Raw genomic sequence first — 24,265 nt, 5'->3', positions numbered from 1 at the left:
TTTCCTGTTCCTTTCATTTCCTCTGAAGCACCAGAACTTTAAGGAGTTTCTCTTTTTTTTTTTTTTTTTTTTTTTTTTTTTTTTTTTTTACCACAAAGCTTAAAAAGGTCATTTTCTTACAACGCTACAGTGCTGAACAAATAAACAAAGTGACTTTTTCTTTTGCAAAGTCAGAAAAAAAAAAGCTGCAAAGGAGTGTATCCATGGTGTGTCAGAGGAATCCACTTGGGAATAGCACTGGCCTCCACAGAAGCTTTATGGGATCTGCAGCTGGATGTTCTGAGGTATTTCGGCTGCTCTTCCTTAACTCCTGAGTCTCCAGTTTCCATCTCTCCACAGGGGTTTTTATACTCCACAAGGAATATAAAAAAGTGCAGAGAGAAAAGAAATAAAAAATATAAAAGAGAGCAGTTTTGCCCTCTTTTTCCTGTAGAAAATCCCAGTGTCTGCAGTATTTCCCAAGGAATTCTATCTCTTATTTGACAGGAGTAGAAAGATTTTGGATGGTGCTAAATATTTCATTTTTAAAGTTCATTTGAAATTAGAAATATTTCTCATTTTTTAAAAGAAAAGGGTCTCAAAAAAAAGGAAAAAAAGATGAGAAGGCTTTGTCCCTAAATCCTGCTATTTTATCAAGATATTGACAATATTTGAATGTTTATTCCATGGAAGTTTTGCTCCTGACTTTAAGAAATTACAGCCCAGCCCCAAATCTTCCTATCTTGGCTCTGCTGCTACTAAATTCTGTTGCATTTTCTTACTTATGGGGCATTACTTACACTTTCTGAAGGGATTAAGGGTTACATAGAGAGCTGGGAGCTATAAAAACAGAATTATATTTACAAAAATGCAAATTATTACCACTGACCTATTATTGCCTCTTGGCTGTGCTCTGGCTGGGTATTTTTAGTATTTCCTGTTTTCAGAGCATCTTCATACACCTTAAACTTACCCATTCCTTTTTTCAGATGGAATGTTTTATCAATAATAGATTTTTGGCAGGATAGTTTTTGTATTGTTAGAGAAAATACTGTAAAGGAGCAACAGGTTTAGGCTGTATCTCCTTTGGTTTTACAATTGCTGCAAATTTAAAGGAATATTAAATCATAGAATTGTTAAGGTTGAGGAAAATCTCCAAGATCAGCCAGCACTGCCAGGGCCACCACTAAACCATGTCCCCAAAGGCCACATCTACACATTCTTGAACATCTCCAGGGATAGGGACTCTAATTCCTTTAGCAGCCTTTTTCCAGGGCTGGAAAACCCTTCCAATGAAGAGATTTTCCTTTATATTCCCCTGGCACAGCTCACTCAGAGTGACTTCTGTTAAATTTTACCCCACTGAAGCAGTTTTGGAGGAATAAATGAAAATTTAAAAACTGAACAGGCTGCTCCGGGCTTGAGATTGGAAGGATCTGGGCAGATGCAATCAGTGACAGATTGAAGACAACATAATTAACAGCAATCAAAGGCATCTAGTGAGAAATAATTCCTGCAAAGCAAATATCAAATTTGTCCTGACAGGGTCAGGAGTTTAGTCAAGACAATCAACTTTTAGGAGTTGGGCTGTGAAATTATTCGCTGCACTTAATTAAGGGCAGGGGAAAGGGAATTTCATGGGGTGCTAAATGCAGAGTAGAGCACTCAGGGGAGCAAAAGAAAAAAAAAAGAGTTCAAAGAGAAGGCAGTTCTGATTTGGGGAGTGAAGATCTCCACACTGGGTTCTGCCCTTCAGCTCTCAGACAGGAGCTGGGGTGAGTTTATCCAAAGCTCCTCGAAACAGCGATGGAGACACAGATAAATAAAAGCATTCCCCAAGGTGGATCATGGAACCAGAGCCAGAATAGTTTGGATTGGCAGGGACCTTAAAGATCATCTCATTGCAGCTCCTTCCGTGGGCACGATGGCACCCACCTGATCCCAGCTGGGATGCTGGCAGGGAGAGCTGGGAATGCTCAGCCTGGAGAAGGGAAGGGTGTTTGGAGACCTCACAGCTCCTTCCAGGGCCTGAAGGGACACAGGGCAGCTGGAGAGGGACCCTGGAGCAGGAACTGGAGGGACAGGACACAGGGAATGAGTTCAGACTGATACAGGGGAAATTTAGATGGGATATTGGGAATTAGGAATTGTTCCCTGGCAGGGTGGGCAGGCCCTGGCACAGGGTGTCCAGAGGAGCTGTGGCTGCCCCTGCATCCCTGGAAGTGTTCAAGGCCAGGCTGGATGGGGCTTGGAGCAGCCTGGGACAGTGGAAGGTGTCCCTGCCCATGGCAGGGGTGGAATGAGATCATCTTAAAGGCCCCTTCAAACCCAAACCATTCAGGAATTCCATGATTTTTACCTCAGTGCACACAATAATCAGCATAATTGCACTGCACTGGGATTACACTGATGAATGTGTATAATTGTATAATGTGTGTTTTGGTAAAAAAGCACACAGAAAATCTACATTATAAAACACCCACCCTAAATTGTTTGGTGCTGTTTTCAGGACAGCATCTAGATGGAAAATCCAGGATTGGAGAGCAAGCAGAGGATCCTAACTAAGTGATGTGCAAAGGGGAAATCTCTCCTGTTGTAGCTTCACTGTGGGGGAGGAGGGAAGGAGAAACCATCCAGATGCTCAGGGCAGGTAAGGAGATGTTTTTTGGTGTCATGCTATCCCACAGGACAGATTTCATTGGGAACAAACACCAGGATTTGCTTAGAGGGTCAGAGACACGGCCAGGCTGTGAGGGTGTGAAAGGTCCAACCTCCACCTGCGTGGTTCTCCTGCCACTACAGCCACTGGTTTTCCTGCTGAGGAAATCCTGTGGGGCTGAGCCCCCTACCTCATTTTCACAGCTCCTCCATGAAAGAGAGAATCTCCCTTGATCTCAGGGAAAAGGTGGCAACTGCTCCCTGATAAGGGCAGCTCCTTATCAGGGGTGTGGGTGTGATCAGCCCTTGATCAGTGGGATGGCTGAAGCCTCTGGAGGGTGGTTCTACCTTCCCAGAGAGGCACTTTCCCACTCCTGCACTGGGAATTAAATACTCAGTTTCATGATCCAGCAATTACCTTTTTACCTGGCAATTACAAACCCTTGATCACAAAGGTGTGGGCCCAAGTCGTTTAAAAGAGTTAATTCCAAAAGGCACTCCAAGAAAGTGATGGAATGCTTTGGAAATCACTCCAGATCTTCAGGATAAGGAAGACAATAAAGGTGTTCTCCCTTTCTGTTGTGGCATTGAACCAAGGGATTCACTTTATTCATCCTGTTCTTCAGTATCTGCTGCAAAATGGGGTTGGAACCTCATTCCTAACTGGTTTTTAGGATAATTCTCCCTGGATTTCATCACCTGGATGGGGTTTGAAGCAACCTTGAGATAGTGGAAAGTGTCTTCAGTGGAATGACATGAGCTGTAAGGCCCCTTCCAACTCAAATCAATTTGGGATTCTGTGACCCTGTTTGCAGCACCTTTGCCAGGAGTGGATGTGGCAGAATTCCCTATAATCATCTGACTGGAAATCATCCCAGATATTCCATGTCCTAACTGTATTTCACAGTTATTTCTTCTGGCTCTTCTCAAGTTTGGTGTTAAACTTTATAATGAATTATTTGTTATTTTGGAATCACAGCTCATCCCAAAATAAATTGACAGATTCTGTTATAATTTGCACCATTTTAAAAATGGAACAGCAGGTATGAAAGACACAAAGGAGGCAGTAAATTAGAATTGAAAATGCATTTGGAAGGAACTAACACAATCAAGGCAGAATTGCTTTTTCCTCCCAAAAGAGAATCATTCCATCAGTTCTTCTGTGAAATTACTGGAGTTAGAAACAAGGTAAATTTTCCTTCTCTGAGATGGAATTGATCATTTACAAAGTCCAGTGATTGCAGGGACAAGGGATGAAATGGTTTAGCAAGAGCTAAATAGATTGAGGAATGCTATGGAATAAATTTAGCTCAGTCAAAAAGGGGATTTTGTGCCAGTGAAACCAGGTCTAATTAAGATTGTGCAGGATAGCCTAGAACTGAGTGCCCCAAATGCTGGAGTGAAGGATAATTTGCTTCTCTGTCCTGTGTCAGGGAACTGGAATTAATCCACAACACAGGCAGAGTGAAATGGGGGAAAACTGGAGCAGTTCTGTCACTTAAAACATCAGCAGGAGCAAAAAACAGAGAGGAACAATTTGTATGGGATAAAACCAGACCAGGGGGAATGGAGGTGGTAGGAAAATATCTGGGAAAATGACCAGAGGCTTCTGTGCAGAGATTTAGAGAGTCTGGGATGGGATGGGATGGGATGGGATGGGATGGGATGGGATGGGATGGGATGGGATGGGATGGGATGGGATGGACCTGAAAGATACTCCCCAGGCTGCACCTCTCTGTGCAATCACCTTTTAGCTGTTCTGGCACCTGAGATGAACCAAATCAGCTCCAGACCAGGCTGGATGGGGCTTGGAACATTCTGGGATAGTTGGAAGATGTCCCTGCCCATGGACGGCCTTTGAGGTCCTTCCAACCCAAACCATTTCTGGATATTGGAGTCTTGGAGTTCTCATGGTCTCCCCTGGTGACATCAGATGCTCCATGTGAGCTCTGAGGTTTCTTTCTTGCAGCCCAGGCATTGGGCGGGTCAAGACCTTTGCTCTGGGGCCAGGATTCCAGTACAGCAGCCCTGAAATGCCCCAGCTGATCCCAAGAATTTAAGCTGGAGTTGGGAAGGTCAGAAAAGGCTGTGCTCCCTGAGAATGTTCCTTGGAAAAGTCACTTAATCCTTAACATCCCAAAGATCATAGCAAGCAACAGCTTCTGCATTCCAGAGAAATTGCACACTGGGATTTGGGAATTTCAGGGCATTTTCCAGTCAGATCTGGCTACCAGGATAACCCAAGCAGTATCTGAGACTTTAAAAAGAATTAAATTCTGCAATGCCATTGGATTGATGGAGATTTGAACCCAACAGTTCATTCCTTCACTGTGGAGATGGGAATATCCTGTGCAGGTTCCCGGTCTCAGGTGTCACCTCTCAAAAATGCACTTAGGAATACTTTAATGTGAAGAATGATGCATTCCTAGATGTTTCTAAGTGGTTTCTCCTTGTGGAAATATTATTCCATAGGAATTTTTCTTGCCCTATGCTCCATTTCCACTGTGAGGATTTTTGTCATCTGAATAAAACTGAGATCAGTGGACCTAAAGCCACTTGGTGAATTTAAACCCTGGTAAAAAAAATTAAAAAATAAAAATTAAGTTTAATGATTAGAATAAAATTCTCCAAAGCAGTGTGATATTAACTCTGATTTGGGTTTTGGGGGGGTTATATCCAAATTCATCCATGCCAAGATTATTTCTGGAGTCTGGACATAAAGATATTGTATTTATGAATTTTCCTGGGTCAAGTTTTCTGTCCTGAGGAAATCCAGAGCTGGAAGTTTCACACCTTATTCTCCTGCTCAGAACAAGGTCCTCCTTCCCTCAGGAAAAACAGTTGGAAGGTGACCTGTGAAATCAGGGCAGGGGAAGCGTGTCACTGAGTTATGTAACCCCAGAAGGTGACTGCCAAGGCCAAGGGAATATGTGTTCAAGGGGAAAAGGAGCAGGAATTCAGAACCAAACTGCTGATGGGGAACACTTGGGATTAGCTACTCTTAACTGGGAAGAATGAACTTTCCATTAGGTGAATCGTTCTCTATTGAAAATAATTTTAATTTCCTTTGAAAAACATCCTTGGGTTTTGTACACTCTAATCGTTTAAAAGAGGAGGGAATTGCTAAGGTCTGATTGTGTGTCCTGAGTTTTATCCATAGTGAAATTCCCAAAAAGCATCACTAGAGGGGGATCATGAAATGTGCAAACATTGTTCTGTGTTAAAATACCGAATTTCCTCGGTGTTCTGCTGCTGGCTGTGGAGGAGGAGGGTGCTGGAACTCTTTTTCCACCGCTGTAGATTGGAAGCTGAGGATAATTTTGAGAGGATGCCAAGTGAAAAAGCCTCGGGGAAGTGAACTTTGTGTTTTGTGTGGGTTTGGGTTTAATGTATGGATATTTGGGTTTAATGTATAGATATGTGGAGCATGGGGTAACCTCAGTTTCTTCACTGTGGCCCCAGATTCACCAGAACGAGCTTTTCCCAAGGTTTTTAGGAGTAACTTTTCCTGTTTTAACTATGGCAAAAATGTCATTCCTTTGTCAAATAATCCCAAATTGTGTCGGCATCTCTCTATAGAGAGATGGGATCAAATATTGGATTTCTCACTATAATGAGCTGTCCTTAAATGTGACAGGAATGTAGAAAGAGTGGGAAGAGGGAACCAACAATGAGCAAGAGGCAGATGGGCAAAATAACCCAGGTAGGAGAAGGGGAAACTATTTTAGGCTACAAAAAGAGATTTAGATGGGATGTTGGGAAGGAATTGTTTCCTGGCAGGGTAGGCAGGCCCTGGCACAGGGTGCCCAGAGCAGCTGTGGCTGCCCCTGGATCCCTGGCAGTGCCCAAGGCCAGGCTGGACAGGGCTTGGAGCAAGGTGGGATGGTGGAAGGTGTCCCTGCCCATGGCAGGGGTGGCACTGGATGGGTTTTAAATCCCCTCCCACCCAAATCATTCCATACTCTGCAGTTCTATGGCCATGATGCACCATAAACCCCCCACAGAGGCAATTTATTTGACTCAGAAGTTACTTCTTATTTAATTAAACCTTAGATTAATATATTTTAGTATATTTTGAGGCTGTTTCGCCTTTTTTTTTTATTAATGTTTGCTGTTGATAAGAAAAATTGTGCTGAACATCAGGACCAGGAAAACCCCCACAGTTCTAACTCTTACAGGTGTGGCAGCATTTTGTTCTTTCCCACCTGCGTGTTAAGGCACTGAAAAAGATGCTCCTAAACCCCACCAGTGCCTGGTGTGCCAGTATATTTTATATACTAAAATACCCCAGGGTTTTAAGTGGCAGGAGTATATCCTGTTGACTCCAACAGTACTGAAACAGCAGGACACAACACAACAGGCATTAAATATGTGTTTAACTGCTCCTCAGTGTTTGCTGGGCTTTAACCAAAGCTGAGCAAGGCTCTTTTTAAGGCTTTTCTCTCTGGATTTGCCGCTCCAGCTCCTGCTGTGACTTCCCTGTGCATGGGAATGACCTTGGATTTGCTGTCAGGGCCATCCTATTGACCCGTGGTTGATATTCCAGGAGTGGAAGTGGTGTGGGGTGTGTTAATTCCACATTTCCCTCCCATAAAACAACGGCACAACAACCAGAGGAATCGGAGCGTACCGGGGTTGTTTCCAGGTAATTGAATCCATCTGGATTTTGGCCTCATGTCCTGGAGGAAACCACAAGTACAAGGTGCTGAAAAATCCCCTGTGAAGCTGGGGAAGGACAGTGGACCTTTCCAGAGCTGGAATGTTGGAAAGTGGGCTGGCAAATGTTGCTTGTTAATGGTGCTTGGGTAATACCTGAAAGCAAAGCCCTCCCAGGAAATGGCCAAACAAGGGGATTTTTAATTTTTTCCATGTAAAAACAAACACATGCCAGCCTATTTTGTGTAAGTGTGTCTGGTGCAGAGAAATATTCCCTGGGGATCATGGAAATGTATCAAACCGCAAAAGAAGCCTGATAACCCATCCTGAATACATATACCAACACATACAATACTGTGTTGGAAACATGTCAGGTTAAAGATCCTCCCTTTTGTTTCTTCACAACCCAAATGCTGTAAAATATAAATGGTATTCCCAAGTCCTTGACAGCAAGTTTGGGCTGGAATAAGAGGACTTCTTATTGCAGAATAAGTGAGAAGGGCTCAATCCTAACCAAAAACTGCATTATATCAGGCAGTCCTTGTATGAGCCTGAGCAACATCAGGGATTTTCTGCTTTTGGACTTATTGATGGGTGTTCTCTTCCTGTTTCTTTAATTTCCTGGGAATATTGGCTGTGACTGGCACTGATCTGGGGTTGGGCTTTGTGTGTTCCTGGTAGAAGGATGCAACCAGAGCAGCTGAGGTGAGGCAGGAGCAGATGCTGCCAAGAAAAGCAACTTTCAGCACCTGTCCTGCTCTCTGCCTCTCACAGTTCATGCTTTTTGTCAGCACATTGGAGGTTTTTCCCATTTTTTTTTTCCATTTTATCCAGTTTTTTGCCAGTCCAGGTCCTGCATGTCCAGCATCCTCTAGCCACAGCCTCACCAGTAATTGCTTTCTTTTTGGGACAGCAGATGCCAAAGATGTGATCCATCTCCTCCCACCTTTCCTTAACCTGCCAGAGCAGGAATTGACTTCAGGAACCATTTTATTCAGGCTGATTTCAGACCTGTCTGCTCCCAGGGATGACCCTGAGCCAAAAACTGGGATTAGGGATCTTTTGATCTTCATTGCATCCTGGCTGGAGATGAGAAATCCCGAAGGGAAAACGCCCACACTTCCAAGTCTACTTTATTCCCTGAAATTTGACCTGAATTTTGCCACCTCACAGCTCCTGCTGCCCTGTGTGGATGCACTTCCTTCATCCCTCCAGCTGCTGGTGCAGAAACCAAGGGAAGAGCAGCTCCTCGCTGCTTTTTTTTTTTTGCAGCTTTACAGCAAATTAGGTTTACCTTGAAGTTGTAAAGAAGTAGTTCCATTTGTTCCTTATACTTTGATCTTGTGGGGCTGGAGAGGGAAGTAGCTGGGAGAGGAGGAGGTGTTTTACAGGCAGCAAAAATCCTCCAGGAGCTGCCTCAGCAAATTCAGGTCTAGGACAGGGCTGCCAAATCTGATGTGTGATCCTAAATTGTAGCAAACTTCAAGTCCTTCAGACCTCTGAGGTCTTAATTATCAATCAGGGTAGAACAGAAGCTATCAAAACCTTCCCTCTCTCTCTTATTTTTATTCATTTATTTTTTAATAAAGTGCAATTTTTCAGTCCCTTACTGTTGGAAAAAAGGATTCAACCCAAACTCTGTTGTTTTATCACTTTTGTCTTCTGGGCCAAGCACGGGGAGATACAAAATCTCTTGTTTTGGGGAACAGGGAGGCAAGAAGTAAAGTCAAAAATATTCTGTGCTGTTTTTGAATATGAAAGGCAAAAGTGTTTTAGTGACAGGACAAGGGGGAATGAGTTAAAACCAAAGAGAGAAGGATTACATAGGTAATGTAATATTGGGAAAGAATTGTTCCCTGGCAGGGTGGGCAGGCCCTGGCACAGGGTGCCCAGAGCAGCTGTGGCTGCCCCTGGATCCCTGGCAGTGCCCAAGGCCTTTCCAGGGGCTTGGAGCAGCCTGGGACAGTGGAAGGTGTCCCTGCCCATGGCAGGGGTGGCACTGGATGGTCCCTTTTTTCTCATTTTCCTCCTGGTAAGTACAGAACTCTGCTCTGAAGTGCATCCACCTCATCACCTCTGAAAGAAATCCAACTGGCCAGCCAAGATTTTTATAACCACAGCAAAATTAAGCTTTGGAGTGCACTGGTTTAGGTTCTGGCAGCATCTGGAGGTGATACAGAAAATGCCTGTCCTACAGTAAGTGGATTATGTGGGCTAAAACAACTCCAGCTTAGTTGAGCAATAAATATCACCAATTTAAGCATCTTCCTTAAATAAAGGCCTCAATTTCTAAATGAAAAGTCATTCTTACCCCAAATCACTCTGATTTATGGGGAGAGAGAAACAAAAGGAGTTGAACTGCATAATTGTAATGAGAAAGAAAAAAATCTCTCCCCTCTTCTTCCTACAAAAATGAAGAAGGCCAAAGCATCAGCCTGAGTCTTGCCAAACTCTGGGTTCCTGGAAGCAGCTGGGTGCTTGGACAAGCTGGAGCTGGATTAATGAGCAGGGTGCAGGAGGGGTTCTGGGTGCAGAGGTCCAGATCCATATGAATCAGCAGGAAAAGCTTCCTGCAGTCCTTGACATCAGCTTTTCATGTCAAGCTGCTTCCAGTTAAGTGCTCATTAATGGTGCATCTCTTGCATCATCAGATTCCCTCAGGAGCTGGCTCCAACTCCCCCTCATCCTTGCTGGCTGATGCACTCCTAAACCCTTGGCATGTGTCCCCTGGATGCAAGGGGTGGGAATAAAATCTCTGTGTGTCTGGACAGCTCCTTTTCCAAGAGGATTTCCAAGGGCTGCTTGTGTTGTTGTTAATAAAGCACCTCTGTTTATCCAACAGCTCTGCAAGGATCAGGCACAGAAACTTCAGTGTGTCAAATTCCAGCTACCTGGTCCATAATCAGATGTTGGAATGCAAATTTTCCTTTCCTTTTTTTTTTTTTTTATAAAGACAGCAAATGTTCGAGGTTCTCCACAGTGTAAATGCCTTTAGTTAACATTAATCAAAATTCCTTATCAGCTGGAAGCTGCACTTCAGGATGTGCTTCTCCAGAGCAGCCCAGAGACAAAGGGGAGTCAGGCTTCTCATGGATGTCTCATGGAATTCTGTTCCACCAGCATCAGTGTGGGTTCAGGCTGGGATCTCATCCTGGGAGAGCTTTGTGCCTGAAGGACCCCACAGAAAACATGGAGAGGGGTTCCTTCCAATGGCCAGGAATGCCAGGACACAGGGAATGGCTTCCCACTGGCAGAGGGCAGGGATAGATGGGATGTTGGGAAGGAATTGTTCCCTGGCAGGGTGGGCAGGCCCTGGCACAGGGTGCCCAGAGCAGCTGTGGCTGCCCCTGGATCCCTGGCAGTGCCCAAGGCCAGGCTGGACAGGGCTTGGAGCACCCTGACATGGCAGGGGTGGCACTGGATGGGCTTTAAGATCCCTTCCCCAAACCATCCTGGGATCCTTTCCACAGATCCCTAAACTTTGAGGGTTTCTTGCAAGACTGTGAAAGCCCAGTCACAAACTGCTCCTCTTTTCCCACATCCTTTGGGAATTCCTTCCCACCTACCCCACAGTGAGACTGCTGGTTGCCACCAAGCAGCCAAAGCCTGGGTTGTTTTAAGGTGGAAAAGCTGGAATTGCTGCAGAGTGCTTCTGATTTAATCACAGGACTGTTACAGCAGTGTCTGTGAGTTCACTGATGTTGATTTTAGACCTTACACTCATTTCCTTGGGTCCACAATCCCTGGGAGACTGGGGCTGCTGCTGCTGGATCCCCTGGGATAATCCACAGTTTGTCTCCATGCTCCCAACTTCCAGAGCTTCTTTTCCAGGCAGTGCACTCACAGGGAGCCTGTCTGCTCCTTGGCAGGCAGCTGCTGACCACTGCCTTCTGCTTTCTTTGGGTTTTACTAATTCTCTTCCTTCAGCCTCTGTGGCTTTTAATCCATCCCAAATAAACTCCTGCTTAAATGAGATCCTTCTCAGTGTTTGGCCTGTTTCTGCCCAGCCAGCTCAGGGCTGGTTTGCTTTCATCCCTTCAGGCTTATGTGTGATTAAGCAAAATTTCATTGAATTTACTTCAGAATTGTGTTTAGAAACGGTTTTCTGCTGATATTTGCTATGTGAAACCCACAGAGAGACCTTAGAGAAACCCAGATTGGTTTGGAAAAGAAACAGGTTCATGCCAAATTTGCTCTGTATTCACCAGGTTAAACCTGATTTTAAAGCCTCATTTGATTCCTTTGGTTTAATTGACATCAGTCATTAATAAAACCACAAGATAGGCAGAAGTTTGGTTCTGCATTGGTGTTTGTAGTGCTCCAGGCCAGGTTGGATGGGGCTTGGAGAAACCTGGGACAATGGAAGGTGTTCCATGGCAAGGGTGGGAATGAGATGAGCCTTAAGATCCCTTCCAGCCCAAACCATTCCATTATTCTTTCCACAAATCTCTGCAGTTCCTGCTCTTTTATCTTATCAAATAAGGAATTTGGAAATGATTGTCCAATATTCCCTGGGCAGAAACTCCATGTGGAGCAGGTGAGGGTCAGGGCTGGCTCCAGGTTGCCCCGGGATGAGCTGCTGCCCACCTGGGCATTCCAGAGCTGGCACTGCCCACCTGGGCATTCCAGAGCTGCCATCCCGAGCTTCTGCATCCCCAGGGCCCTGGGTTTGCTGTTCCTGCAGCACCTGGGCAGCAGATGTTGAACAGCTGGGCAGAGGGACAGGTGATCCTCTTGGTCATCCACATGTCCCATGGAACCCTGGCATGGACACAGCATCCTGTGGAAAAGCTGATGGGTGCCAGTGAATCTGGATGATGATGATGATGATGACGATGATGATGACGATGATGATGATGCTTAGGAATGAAGAGGTTTTAAACTGTGGCTACAGCTCTGCGGCATGGCAAACTTTGGTGCTGATCTATCTTTGCTTCAAGCCGGTGCCAAAAATCCCACTTCTTTTCTACCTTTGGGATACCTTTTCTACCTTTTTCTCCAAAAATCCCACTGCCAGCAAATGGAGCTGGAGAACAGGCAAGGGTGAAGTGCGGTGAGCTCAGCACCTAAATCCTGGCAGCTGTGTCAGCAACGTGTCTGCAGTCAAGGCTTTGGCTGTGGATTTCAGTTCCTACAGGGATGAGCTTCCATTATTCTGCTGAAAGTGAAGAGGAACAACTCAAATCCTGGAATTCATTGGGAGTAGGTTCAGCTATTCAGATCCCAACAGAAGCTCGTGGCCCAGGCTGCCAGGCAGGGTGATAGCCTGCTCCTCCTGCTTCTCCGTGCGCTGGCAGATCGGACTTGTGGGTGGGGAAGTGTAAGTCTTTGTGGCTTCATGCCACCATCTTTTAAGTGGAATGGAGCCTGTGTTCTGCAAGAAGAGGCAGGGGCAAAACTTCATTCATTTTTCCATCCATCCATCCATCCATCCATCCATCCATCCATCCATCCATCCATCCATCCATCCATTCTGCAGCTCATTCATGTGCTGCAGAATCCTATTTTTAAAAATCACCTCTGGGTGCCTCTAACTCCCAAGGCTTGGGAACATCTCCGAGGTGCTCCCAGCTGCTGGAATGCTTTTGACTGACAGCCCCACTTCCACGGAACTCCTCTGTGTTTCCTTTTGGATCATTTCCAATTACAGCAGCTTCGACAGAGCTGTCCACAGGCAGAGACGATGGAAATTGGATGCAGAAAGATGCAATGATTCAAGGAAGGGTAAGTACAGCAGTGTCATTTTTTTCCGGGGGAATAAAGATTTCTCCACACCAGCTCTGCATCCTGAGTTGAAGTGGCAGACAGGAAATGTTTGGTTTTTTTTTCTTTCTTTAGGTCCCAAAGGATGTTCCTTTGTTAGAAAGCCAAACCTCCATTTCCTCTGTTTCTTGTAGCAAACCTGGTGAACACAGAGTTGACTTGGCACCGACTGCCTGAACTTGTAGCCTATTTCTTTTACAAACCCATTTGGTTTGAGTGCTGGAAGTCTGCCTTTGTTTGCTGCTGGATAACTTGGTAGGCAACTAATTGATGTTCTTGTGGCCAGATGCTGCAGCCTGCCCTGATGTTAATGAGCCTCCACTTCCAAAAAGTCCCACTGAGGTTAACAGCAGCCCATGTGTGCCTAGAAGTCCCCAAAGCAGCTGTTTTATGCTGAGGTCTCAATCCCCATTCTGACCTGTGACAAATTCCCCCTTTCTCACCCCAAATCCTGTGTCTTGAATATGGCGGGACTCAGAACAGAGGTTTCCAAGCTGGATTTGGGAACAACAGCTGTGGACAGCCATAAACCTGCTCTTAGGAGGGCTGGGCACAGTTTGGGAGTGCAGCCAACATGTGGAATGGCAGGATGGAAATTCCAGGAGCATTTCAAAACACATCAGTCTTGGAGCAATCCCAGTGCTGTGGGCACAGGCCAGGGGTTGGGAAAGTTGGGAATGTGGGATGCTGCAGGAGTGTGCAGAGAGGGTTTGGAGCAGGTGCTGCACAGCTGGGAGGGTTGGAGAAGGACTGCAAGGGTTTAGGAAAGCACCAGCTTAAACAGCACAAAAGTTTGGGGTGGTCCTGTTCAGGGGCAGGAGCTGGAATTGTTGTGGGTCCCTTCCAAGGCAGGGCATTCCATGATTCTGTGGAAACTGAGATGTGGCAGAAATAGCTCTGGAATCACAGAATTTCAGAATGGTTTGGGTACGAAGGGACCTTAAAGCCCATCCTGTTCCACCCCTGCCATGGCAGGGACACCTTCCACCATCCCAGGCTGCTCCAAGCCCTGTCCAGCCTGGCCTTGGACACTGCCAGGGATCCAGGGGCAGCCACAGCTGCTCTGGGCACCTGTGCCAGGGCCTGCCCACCCTGCCACGGAACAATTCCTTCCCAATATCCCATCCATCCCTGCCCTCTGGCAGTGGGAAGCTGTTCCCTGTGTCCTGTCCCTCCATCCCTTGTCCAAAATCCCTCCCCTTGTTTCCTGGAGCCCCTTCAGGTCCTGCAAAGCACAATGAGGTCACTCCAGAGCTTTTCTTCTCCAGGCTGAACAATCCCAGCTCTCCCAGCCTTTCCTCATCATCTCCATGGCCTCCCCTGGACTCATCCCAACAGCTCCATGTCCTTCCCCTGCTGGGGACTCCAGGATTATATATTTATTTCTGGCTGGTTTTGGGACATCATTCCCAGGAGAAGGCTGCAGGATCACCACATGGCTCAAGCTTCCCTCACTTCCATGGATGCAGGACCCTAAAGGCACCAACTGTGCTTTCCCCACATGCAGGTGATTGCTCCTTAGGGGTGAATTAGCCACATATTCTTTGCTTATAAATTACAGAATATTCCTATAAAATGTTTGTCTTTGATGCAGGAATCACAGGTAGAATGGCAAATTTAGGAAGGCCCTGACAACAAGCCTAAAAAAAAATTAAAAAAGACCTTATAAAGGACTTATTTACAGGCTGGAATTGTGATAGTTGGATATCTTAATTTTAAAAATTTGTATTGTTCTGCCTGCAAACCAGCTGAAGAAACCTTTTACAGGATTAACAGTGAATACAATATTTTTTGAGATTAATTCCTGTCCTTACAGAAAACTGTAGTGCTGAAGGAGTGCTCTTTCCAATTATTTTGGGGGAAAAAAGGAAAATATGGAAGAAGAGGTCTGTTCTGTTGCCTGACTTGAGCTGTGCCCTTTACTTCTCCTGAGATTAAATTTGATCTTGACAGTCAGCTCTGGGATGAAGGAATTTGCTGCCCTGCCATGCAATGAAATCAGTGAGAAGTTCCGACTGCTGCAGTCCAGTTTTTTATAAAATGAGAAGTTAAAACTGCAGCTTGATCCAAGCCAGCAGTAAATTTCAACTGCTGTAGCTGGCAAGAAAAATAATATCCATTTTAATAAACTCATTAAAAATAAATTTATAGCAGAAGATGAGTGGTCAGCCTCAAAACACACATGTAGGTGACTATAGGCCATTGAAGTAAATACTTCTTATTATGAAAAAATATTAATAATATTATTATAATTTTATAATATGTTATTAACAATATATTATTATGAAGTCAATACTACTTATTATGAAAAAAGCTACTGTTAATAATTTAATTATCAGTCTAATTTGATAAAATACAACCATTAGCACCTTCCTATTTTTCCTAAGGTTTGTTTAGGTCCTGTTCCCAACAAGAGTTTATTTTCTCTCCTACTTTTACTTCTTCTTTGTAAAATCTTAATATCAGGATGTGTTTAGAACATCAAAGAGCTGTTAACAACAAGACTTTTCCAGGAAGGGATGATAGAATTTTTCAGGTTGGAAAGGTCCTTAAGATGATCAAGTCTGACAATTAATTACTGTCACCTATTTGCAAAGTCAGTCTTCCTACATGGCTGGATTTGCCATTGAATTACTTTTAAATGGGATCTGTTGAAAATTAAATTCTCTTTCCTCATTTCCTCCTAATTCTGTAGGCATTATGCAGGTCAGTGGTCTCCCAAGACAGAGATGCCCTGTGCAGGGAGGGTAAATAGGAGTCAAGTTTTGCCCACAGGTCTCACAAATCCCCCTGGCTCTCCAGAGGGTTGCCTTCATCTCTTTCCAATTCTTTTGGGGAAAAAGAAAGGCCCAACAAGCTTTGTTTCAAATGGAGAAATACCAGTGAATGCAATCAGCTCACACAGCTGAGTCTGTGAGGATGAAAGCAGGACTCAGGAATTACCTGGGGTTCATATGCCAGTTCTGTGATCTAAAATCTTCTTAGTGAAGAAATTTAGCAAAACCAAAAGGACATGGAGCTGTGCCAGGGCAGGTTTAGGTTGGATTTCAGGGCAAGGTTCTTCCCCCAGAGGTGCTGGGCACTGCCCAGGCTCCCCAGGGAATGGGCACAGCCCCAAGGCTGCCAGAGCTCCAGGAGAGCTTGGACAGCACTCCAGGGATGCCCAGGGTGGGATTGTTGGGAGGTCTGTGCAGGAACAGGGGATGATGATCCTTATGGATCCCTCCCAGCTCATGATATTCCACAATTCTGTGATCTGCTTGTGGTTGAAGTTCTGAGCTGGCTGCTCCCAGGGCAGGCTGAGCTGCTCATCCTGCCCTCTTGTCCAGTGAATGTGTTGTGACCTTGTGAGGACATTGAGGGAGCTGAGGAGAGAGATGGAGAAGGACTTTTTACAAAGGATGGAGGGACAGGACACAGGGAATGGTTTCCCAGTGCCAGAGGGCAGGGATGGATGGGATATTGGGAATTAGGAATTGTTCCCTGGGAGGGTGGGCAGGCCCTGGCACAGAGTGCCCAGAGCAGCTCTGGCTGCCCCTGGATCCCTGGCAGTGCCCAAGGCCAGGCTGGACACTGGGACTTGGAGCAGCCTGGGACAGTGGGAGGTGTCCCTGCCCCTGGGGAGTGGCACAAGCAGTCCCCAAAGGCTGCAGGTCTTGTCAGGTTTCCTGACAAGGAAACTCCTCATTCTGATGTTCTTATGACCCTCTGGAATATATAAATCTCCAGTTTGGTACTCCCCCTTCCTGCTCATCAGCAGAGCTGTAGATTATCAACAGCAACTGCAGTTTGTGGTTCCAACAGGATTGAGAGGTGTGTGTTCACTTTGCCCAGCTGCCAGGGCAAAATCTCCATGGTTTCTTGATCCAGTTAGGTACAAATCACCCCTTTAATGCTCAGTGATGTGTCATGGTGAGAAATCAGCCTCTGCAATGGGTTTTTGAGGCAAAAAAAAAGCCTTGCTGCTCTGCATGGGGGTCATTAGGAAGGTGGGCTGATCTCCTGGGGTGTCCTGCCAACTCCTGAAATCTGACACATCCCCTAACCACCCCTCACCTCAATTCAAGCTACACAAACTTAGCACAAATTCCCTGTGCTGCCTCCTCAGAGCTGTTAATCAGTGCCATGCCTTGCTCCTTGTTTTTTTCCAACACAATCATGGTGCATCCTGTGTTTGCTTGATCCACTTGGGGACAGGGGTGGTGCTGAAACCCTAAGTTGCTCCTTTTGAAGTCGATTTTATCCTTTCTGCCCCATGTGTGGTTTTTCCTGTGCTGTAAGGGCTGGATTTCCAAACAGACACTGCGGAGCCTGGCTTGTCCAACAACATTTTTAACGAGGGTTTCCAAATGTTTCAGGCAGGAAGACCTAAATATTAATGCTCCCAGGAAAACAAGGAACTTGAACCACTGCTGCTGATCAGTTCATGATTTCCAGAGGTGCTGCAGCTCCCCAGATAAGCCCTGTGTGTGCTTTTTGTTCAGCAGTAATTCAAGTTTATCTGTGTGCATCACTAAGACTGTGAGAAAGTGTCTTTGTTGCTGTCATGTCTAAAGATGGGTTTGAAGATCCCATGGAATAATTTATTCTTGTTGTTTGGGAAAAGTGTGTGAGACAGGGAAAAGAGATTAAGCCCAGGAAGAGAAAATTGAGGTGTTTGTGTAAGGCTGAGAGCTGGGAGAGCTTTTCCAGCCTCAGTGATCCAGGGATTCTGTGATTAAGTGGTGGTGTAAAATGGGAACAGCAAAACAAGTTGGTTGGCAGCTGCCAAAAGCAATTTACCTTGCTGACCAATATCCCCATGGCTGCATTTGCATACTTATTCAGCAGCCTGCACACTCCTGATCTTCCCAGTCTTCAGCTCTGCCCTGCATTTGTTTCTGTTGGTGCCTAAAATCTGTCTTGGCACAACCACTTGTGACAGAAGGTAATGGCAGCTCCATCCTGGTTCCCAGATCTGTGGGAATTCACAACCTCCTACCCCTTGCCTGTGGGGTGGCTCTGCAATCCCCTGGGATTTTCCCAAACTGCTCTGGTTGGGATGGGTATCAGATAAACATCAAACCTTGAGAGGACACTGTAAGCCTGGAGGTCAGGACACACAACAGGTGAGAGCCCTCAGTCTGATCCAGAGGTCACAGATGAAGCCCAGATGTGGCCACATCTGCCAGGCAGGAGGCCACCTCTGCACTCTCTATTTTGGGATCCCCACTAGAAGGACATGGAGGGGCTGGAGAGTGTCCAGGGCAGGGAACGGAGCTGGGAAGGGGCTGGAGCCCCAGGAGGGGCTGAGTGAGCTGGGAAGGGGCTCAGCCTGGAGCAAAGGAGGCTCAGGGGGGACCTTGTGGCTCTGCACAACTCCCTGCCAGGAGGGGACAGCCAGGGGGGGTCGGGCTGTGCTGCCAGGGAACAGGGACAGGAGAAGGGGAAAGGGCCTCAGGCTGGGCCAGGGGAGGCTCAGCTTGGACAGCAGCAGGAATTTCTGCATGGAAAGGGTGCTCAGGCCTTGGCAGGGGCTGCCCAGGGAGCTTTGCAGTGCCCATCCCTGCAGGTGTGCCAGGAAGGGCTGGAGGTGGCACTCAGTGCTCTGGGCTGGGGACAAGGTGGGCACTGGGCACAGCTGGGACTCCATGGGCTGGCAGGGATTTTCCAGCCTCAGGGACCTGAAATTCCATGATTAAGTGGAAAACCAAACAGCACAAACTTTTTTCACCCTGGAGGCAGGGTATGATGATCACTTAAATATAATCCATGAGGTAGAAGGAGGTACTGTAGGAAACAAAGAAAAAGGGAAGAGGAGGGTGTTTCAAGCTACAAAATCCAGCTCCTGCTGTGCACTGCAAAATTAAGAAAGGCACTGTAGGTTTAAGGCAATGAGCTCCTTGCTGCAATTCGGGAAGAGGCTTTTTCATTCCATTTAACACCAGAATTCATTGATTGTTTTCTATCAAGAATTTCTGTGGACTACATGGTTTTGCATGCCTCAAAGATCAGGTGTCCTAAACTCTGAGTATTCCAGAGCTGCACAGCTGCTCTCCAGCTGTGAGCAGGTGCATTTTGAGGTAATTACTCTGCAACCCACCTGAGACCTGCCAGATGAAATGCAAAAGGGCTGTCAGAATTCTGAAAGATTTAGCTGCACTTTCCCACTCTTTTAAAAGGGCACAGTTTGGACTATCTCCCTTTGCAAATACTCAAAAATTATTGTCTTACATATTTTTTTATTTTCTGAGGCTTGTTTTCTTCCCCTGAATTTTTCCTGGCTGAGGCAGCATTTCTAAACCCACCACTTTGAATTCTGGCTTTCCATATCACACTGACAAAAGACAGAGTCTCCCCCAAGGCCACAGATTTGGGAATTATCAGCACCTTGATTCTGGTATCAGTCTGTAAATCCCAGTCAAATTCCAGCAGAATTTCTTCCTGCAATTGGGATGTGGTAAGATGTTCAGTCTGTGGGTGATTCAGAGCAAGGCCTTCGCTGGAGCTGTGTGATTGGAAGGATGTGTGTGGCGTGAGCAGCTTGGGAAAATGCCTTTGGAATCATCCCTCACAGGCACCTTGCTGCATGTTCTCTGCAGGCTGCTTGGGAAGGATGAAGTCATGGTTAATCCCATGGGAATGTCACCTCTACACTCCTCTTTACACCTGTGCTTCTCCTCTTCCCAGCACACCTGGCTTTTGCTGCCCCTCAGATACAACCTTTGGAGTTCTTTGCCAGAGGAAATTGTCCCTAGGGATGGTGGTTTAGCAAGGCAGGGTGGGGAGGAGAACAGAGGGTTATAAAAGGATCCAAATCCACTGGAGAGGGTCTGAAGGAGGGACACAGGGATGGAGAAGGGTCTGGAAGGGCCATACAAGGAGTGGCTGAGGGTGATGCCTCAGGTTTTAGCTTTTATATTTTTCACATTCTGTGCTACTTTAGTGTGCAACTCTGAGCTTGACATTAAGGGATGGTGAACTCTCTGCACAGAGCAGGGAGACAAAACAATTCCTTCTCTAGCTGGGGACCAAGGACAAATGATCCAGATCTCAGGCCCAAGAGCACAAACAACGTGGGCTGAAGAGAGAAAAACAAGCAGGATGGGACTGCATGGGCTGGAGCTGGAATTGGACAATTAACTCCAATATGCAAATGGAGCAGAACTGATCAAAGTGAGAGACCCCGTGACTGGTCGTGCATTTTGTGACCATTTTGGTTCATCCTGGGTGCAGCCCTGGCTGGGCTCTTGTGCTGCCCAAGGTGGATCCATTGAGGAGTTCCTTTTAATAAATCCCTACTTTATTCTTTAGCTCTGTCTGGCCTCTGTTTTAGGTCAGCTTCTCAAGGCATCAAGGGCACTGGGATTGTTCACTGGAGGAGACTGAGGGCAGAGCTCACCTGGGGCTGCAGCTCCCATCTCTGCTCTCTGGGACAGGGACAGCACCCAGGGAGTGGCTAGAACTGGGCCAGAGGAGGTTTATTTTGGATTTCAGGGCAAGGTTCTTCCCCCAGAGGTGCAGGGCACTGCCCAGGCTCCCCAGGGAATGGGCACAGCCCCAAGGCTGCCAGAGCTCCAGGAGGGTTTGGACAACACTCCAGGGGTACCCAGGGTGGGTTGTTGGGGTGTCTGGGCAGGGACAAGAGCTAATAATCCTTATGGATCCCTTCCAGCTCGGGATATTCCACAATTCTGTGATCTGCTTGTGGTTGAAGCCCTGAGCTGGCTGCTGCCAGGGCAGGCTGAGCTGTTCATCCTGCCCTCTTGCCTTACAGGCCTGTGCTTGAAGGAGAACTGATTCACCAGAATCCTCTGCTCCCATGGCCCTGCTTCGCAAGCAGCCGTGCCTTGTGGGCTGTCCCACATTCAGGAATTCAGATTAGGAAGAGGTAAATGAAGGTTAAACAGGTGAGTCATGGTGGGCTGGGGAATCGAAGAATAATCTTCTCTGAGTCGTAGGTGGGGGAAATTCTTGCAACGTCTGAGTTGCAGAGGGCTGGAGATTTTCCTGGACCTCCCCCAGTATTCACCTCTCTATTAAAAACTTCCTGTTCCTCCTTATCCTCCTCCTGCAGAATGAGGAATCTGTGGTTTTTAGGGTGAATGAGGGTTCCTGGTGGTTTTTATTACTTTGAGGGTGGTTATCATGTGTGTCCTCTGTCCAGCCCTTCTCCAAGTAACAAGGAATGGATGAATCCATGGTATGGATGCAATGTTATTCCAGGTGGAGCAGCTGTCTGGACTCTCTCCAGGCGGTTCTTATCTCCAGGAAATGTGTTGAGCAATACAGGATCCTGCATTCTGGATGAGACCTCCTGGATACAAACCAAAAATACCTTGTAGAGCACCGCCTTTTCCAGCTGAAAGTTGAGCTGTTCTGCTCAGAAATGATACAAAATGGCTGCTTTTATCACATTTTAAAAAAATAAATTATAAAAAAAAACCCTGTTTGAGGTGGAGACAGGTTATTGGTATTTTTATTTCAAACAGCTTCACATAAAATCTTTTTCTCCTTTCTGAGGAGGTTTTATATTGTGCCAATTCTGACAGTATCTGAGTAATTCCTTGGGTGTAGAATCACAGGATAGGGAATGGCTTGGGTTGGAAAGGAACTTCAGGCTCCTTCAGTTCCCATCCTCTAACACCTTCCACTATCCCAGGATGTCCTGGTGTCCCTGCTCATGGGAGGGCTGGAACAGGATGAGCTTTAAGGTCTTTTCCAACCCACACCTGTTGGTATTCCATTATCTTCCAGTGCTTTTATAAATATCCAAGAACAAACCTACTGTAGTATTTCTTTCCAATAACCAAACATTAATTTAATAATAATGTTTAATGAAAAAATAAAGCAATTTAGAAGCTTTTATTAAAATAATTTTCAGCAGCATGTTGAAAACTCTTCCTGCCCAGCCCTGGGCGTGTGCATGGGTGCAGATTATTCAGGTGAAGGCTTATAAAAATGGACAAATAATTGCTCAATTTACTTAATATTGAGATTTATGGGACAGTGAATTAATCTCTTGGGAGCAAAAAAGCTCAAGCTGTGGTTTTGATGGCCCTCAGGCCATCATTTCTCAACTGGAAAACTGAGGAACATGCCAGAAAGCCTTGGGATGAAAAACAAGGAGCAGCATGAGGAAGGTTTGGAAAGGGAAACTGAACTGTGAAATTGCTGTGGTTGGGAAAATGAGCCACGAGCTCCATGGAAAAGGCTGGACTGCTCCAGGAACGAGGATCTCAGCCTCACAAATGCCCTGGGGAGAGGAGGAAGATGAAACTGGGAAGTGGGAAGGAGGGGTTTGTTGTGTCATGTCTTGGGATTAGTGGGTTGTTCAGCCAGGAGCAATCCCATCCCAGCTGCCTCCAGGCAGGTGAGATGTCCCAGCTGCAGGGAATGACTGAGGGAGGATGAAATTTGGAAGTAGGGAAGGGATTCCTTGCCTGTGGAAGCCCTAGAGAGAATGGAATCTGCCTCCTTATTCCTCTCCTGAATTCCTACCCCACTGCTGCCCTTCCCAAGGCAGGGAGCCCTCCTCCCCAGAACAGCAAAAATCAGTTCCTAGGAAAGCTCAGGACTGGTTCTGCTGAAAAAAACCCTCACATTTATCTGCCACTGATCAGCTGTGGTGATATTGTGGGAGATTCTGGATCTCCTCAAGCTCCCTGAACCATCAGGAGACCAATCTGGGAATTTGATCTAAACTTGACTTCTCTCTTTAAATCTAGGAAGTTAAAAAAAACCACAAAAACAAACAAAAAACAAACAAAAAAACACCCCAAAGTAATAGAAAGAGAGTAAATTTAGATAGTTAGATGGGATTTTGGGAAGGAATTGTTCCCTGGCAGGGTGGGCAGGCCCTGGCACAGGGTGCCCAGAGCAGCTGTGGCTGCCCCTGGATCCCTGGAAGTGCCCAAGGCCAGGCTGGACTTTGGGGCTTGGAGCAGCCTGGGACAGTGGAAGGTGTCCCTGCCCTGGTAGGGAGTGGAATTTATAGATTTAAGTTCCTTTCCACCCCAAATAATTCCATTATTCTATGGAATATGGTGGGAATAGTTTACTGTAGCAGCAGCCTGAAGATATAAGACACACAAAATTTTCCTGTAATTTTACACATGGATTTGAAAGAGCATTGGTAAGTGATCTGACGGACATTTTCTGATTTTTGCAGGATTTCTTTCACTCCAAATATGCTACAGTCAATATTTCAGTCAGGTTTTAGACAAACCCAGGGTTTAGTGAGGCAGCTGCTCTGTAATTGTTTGTAAATGTAGCAGTAAATTAAGGCAATCAACATCCAGTCCATGGCTCCATGCCATTGGAAAAAGAGTGAGTTGGTGATGTAGCAATAAAAATATCATTCTTGGGACTAATTATGTATGTAAAATTGTTTGGGCCTTCATCATATGTGTGCCCATAGTGGACATTGGCAGTATTATCTTAAAAGAAAAATACATCACTGAATTATACTGGAAAATAAGATTTTTACAAGCAGCTTCAAAAGAGAACTCGGGATATTTCTACTGCTGAATTTCATCTATTTTCTTAATGCTGATCATAAAGTTTTGGGGCCCTGCTTTCTTGCCTCCAGACATCCAGGTTTTGCCACCAGACAAAAACTCATCAAAAATGGCTCGAGTTATCAAAAACTCAAATCCAAACACCCAAAAAACTCAAGTCATTAAAAATATCCTCTGTGTTTTCTCCTCATCTCCAATATATTGTAACTGCATTAATGTGCAAGTAGGTGTATTCCTACTGCTGTCCCAGTGACTCCAGGGAAAAAGGGATGGAGCTCTCCAACCTCTTATCTCTTTTTCCAAGCCAGCTGCTCCTCAGTGAGCACATTCATAGCAAGGGAAATGTGTGAACTCTCCCTGCATTTGAATTTGAATTTGAATTGTATCAGGCACCCAAAATTTCCAGCAGCATTTCATCTGAAATAATTAAAAGAGTCATTTCTATGTCTTGTTGAAAGATACCGGGAATCTAATTTAAATCCAATTCCAGGATAATGCCTGCTTTTTGTGCCCTGCTTATCTAGTGCAGAAGCTGGAGAAATTCTGCTGAATTTCTGCTTCTCTTCCCCTCTCTCTATTTTACTTTTTCTCTGACCCTATCCTAAAAGGGAGCAGTTCAGGGAACCACATGAAAATCCTATTGATTCTGGTGAAACCCTTACTATCCCAGAATTATCCCAGAACTGGCACTTTTATTGGTAAAAGATAAA

General features: G+C 45.8%; 1 long non-coding RNA gene across 1 annotated transcript; it reads left to right on the top strand.

The window, feature by feature from the left end:
• The first annotated feature begins 113 nt into the window (after positions 1 to 113).
• On the top strand, positions 114 to 21,433 carry LOC135305844 (uncharacterized). The gene is made up of 4 exons (XR_010366819.1): positions 114 to 284; positions 2,489 to 2,629; positions 20,813 to 20,945; positions 21,262 to 21,433. It is a non-coding gene; the product is annotated as an uncharacterized LOC135305844 (long non-coding RNA).
• Positions 21,434 to 24,265: the final 2,832 nt, after the last annotated feature.

Source organism: Passer domesticus, chromosome 8, assembly GCF_036417665.1.
Source record: "Passer domesticus isolate bPasDom1 chromosome 8, bPasDom1.hap1, whole genome shotgun sequence".
Lineage (NCBI taxonomy): Eukaryota > Metazoa > Chordata > Aves > Passeriformes > Passeridae > Passer > Passer domesticus.
This window is presented reverse-complemented; position numbering and strand designations above follow the sequence as displayed.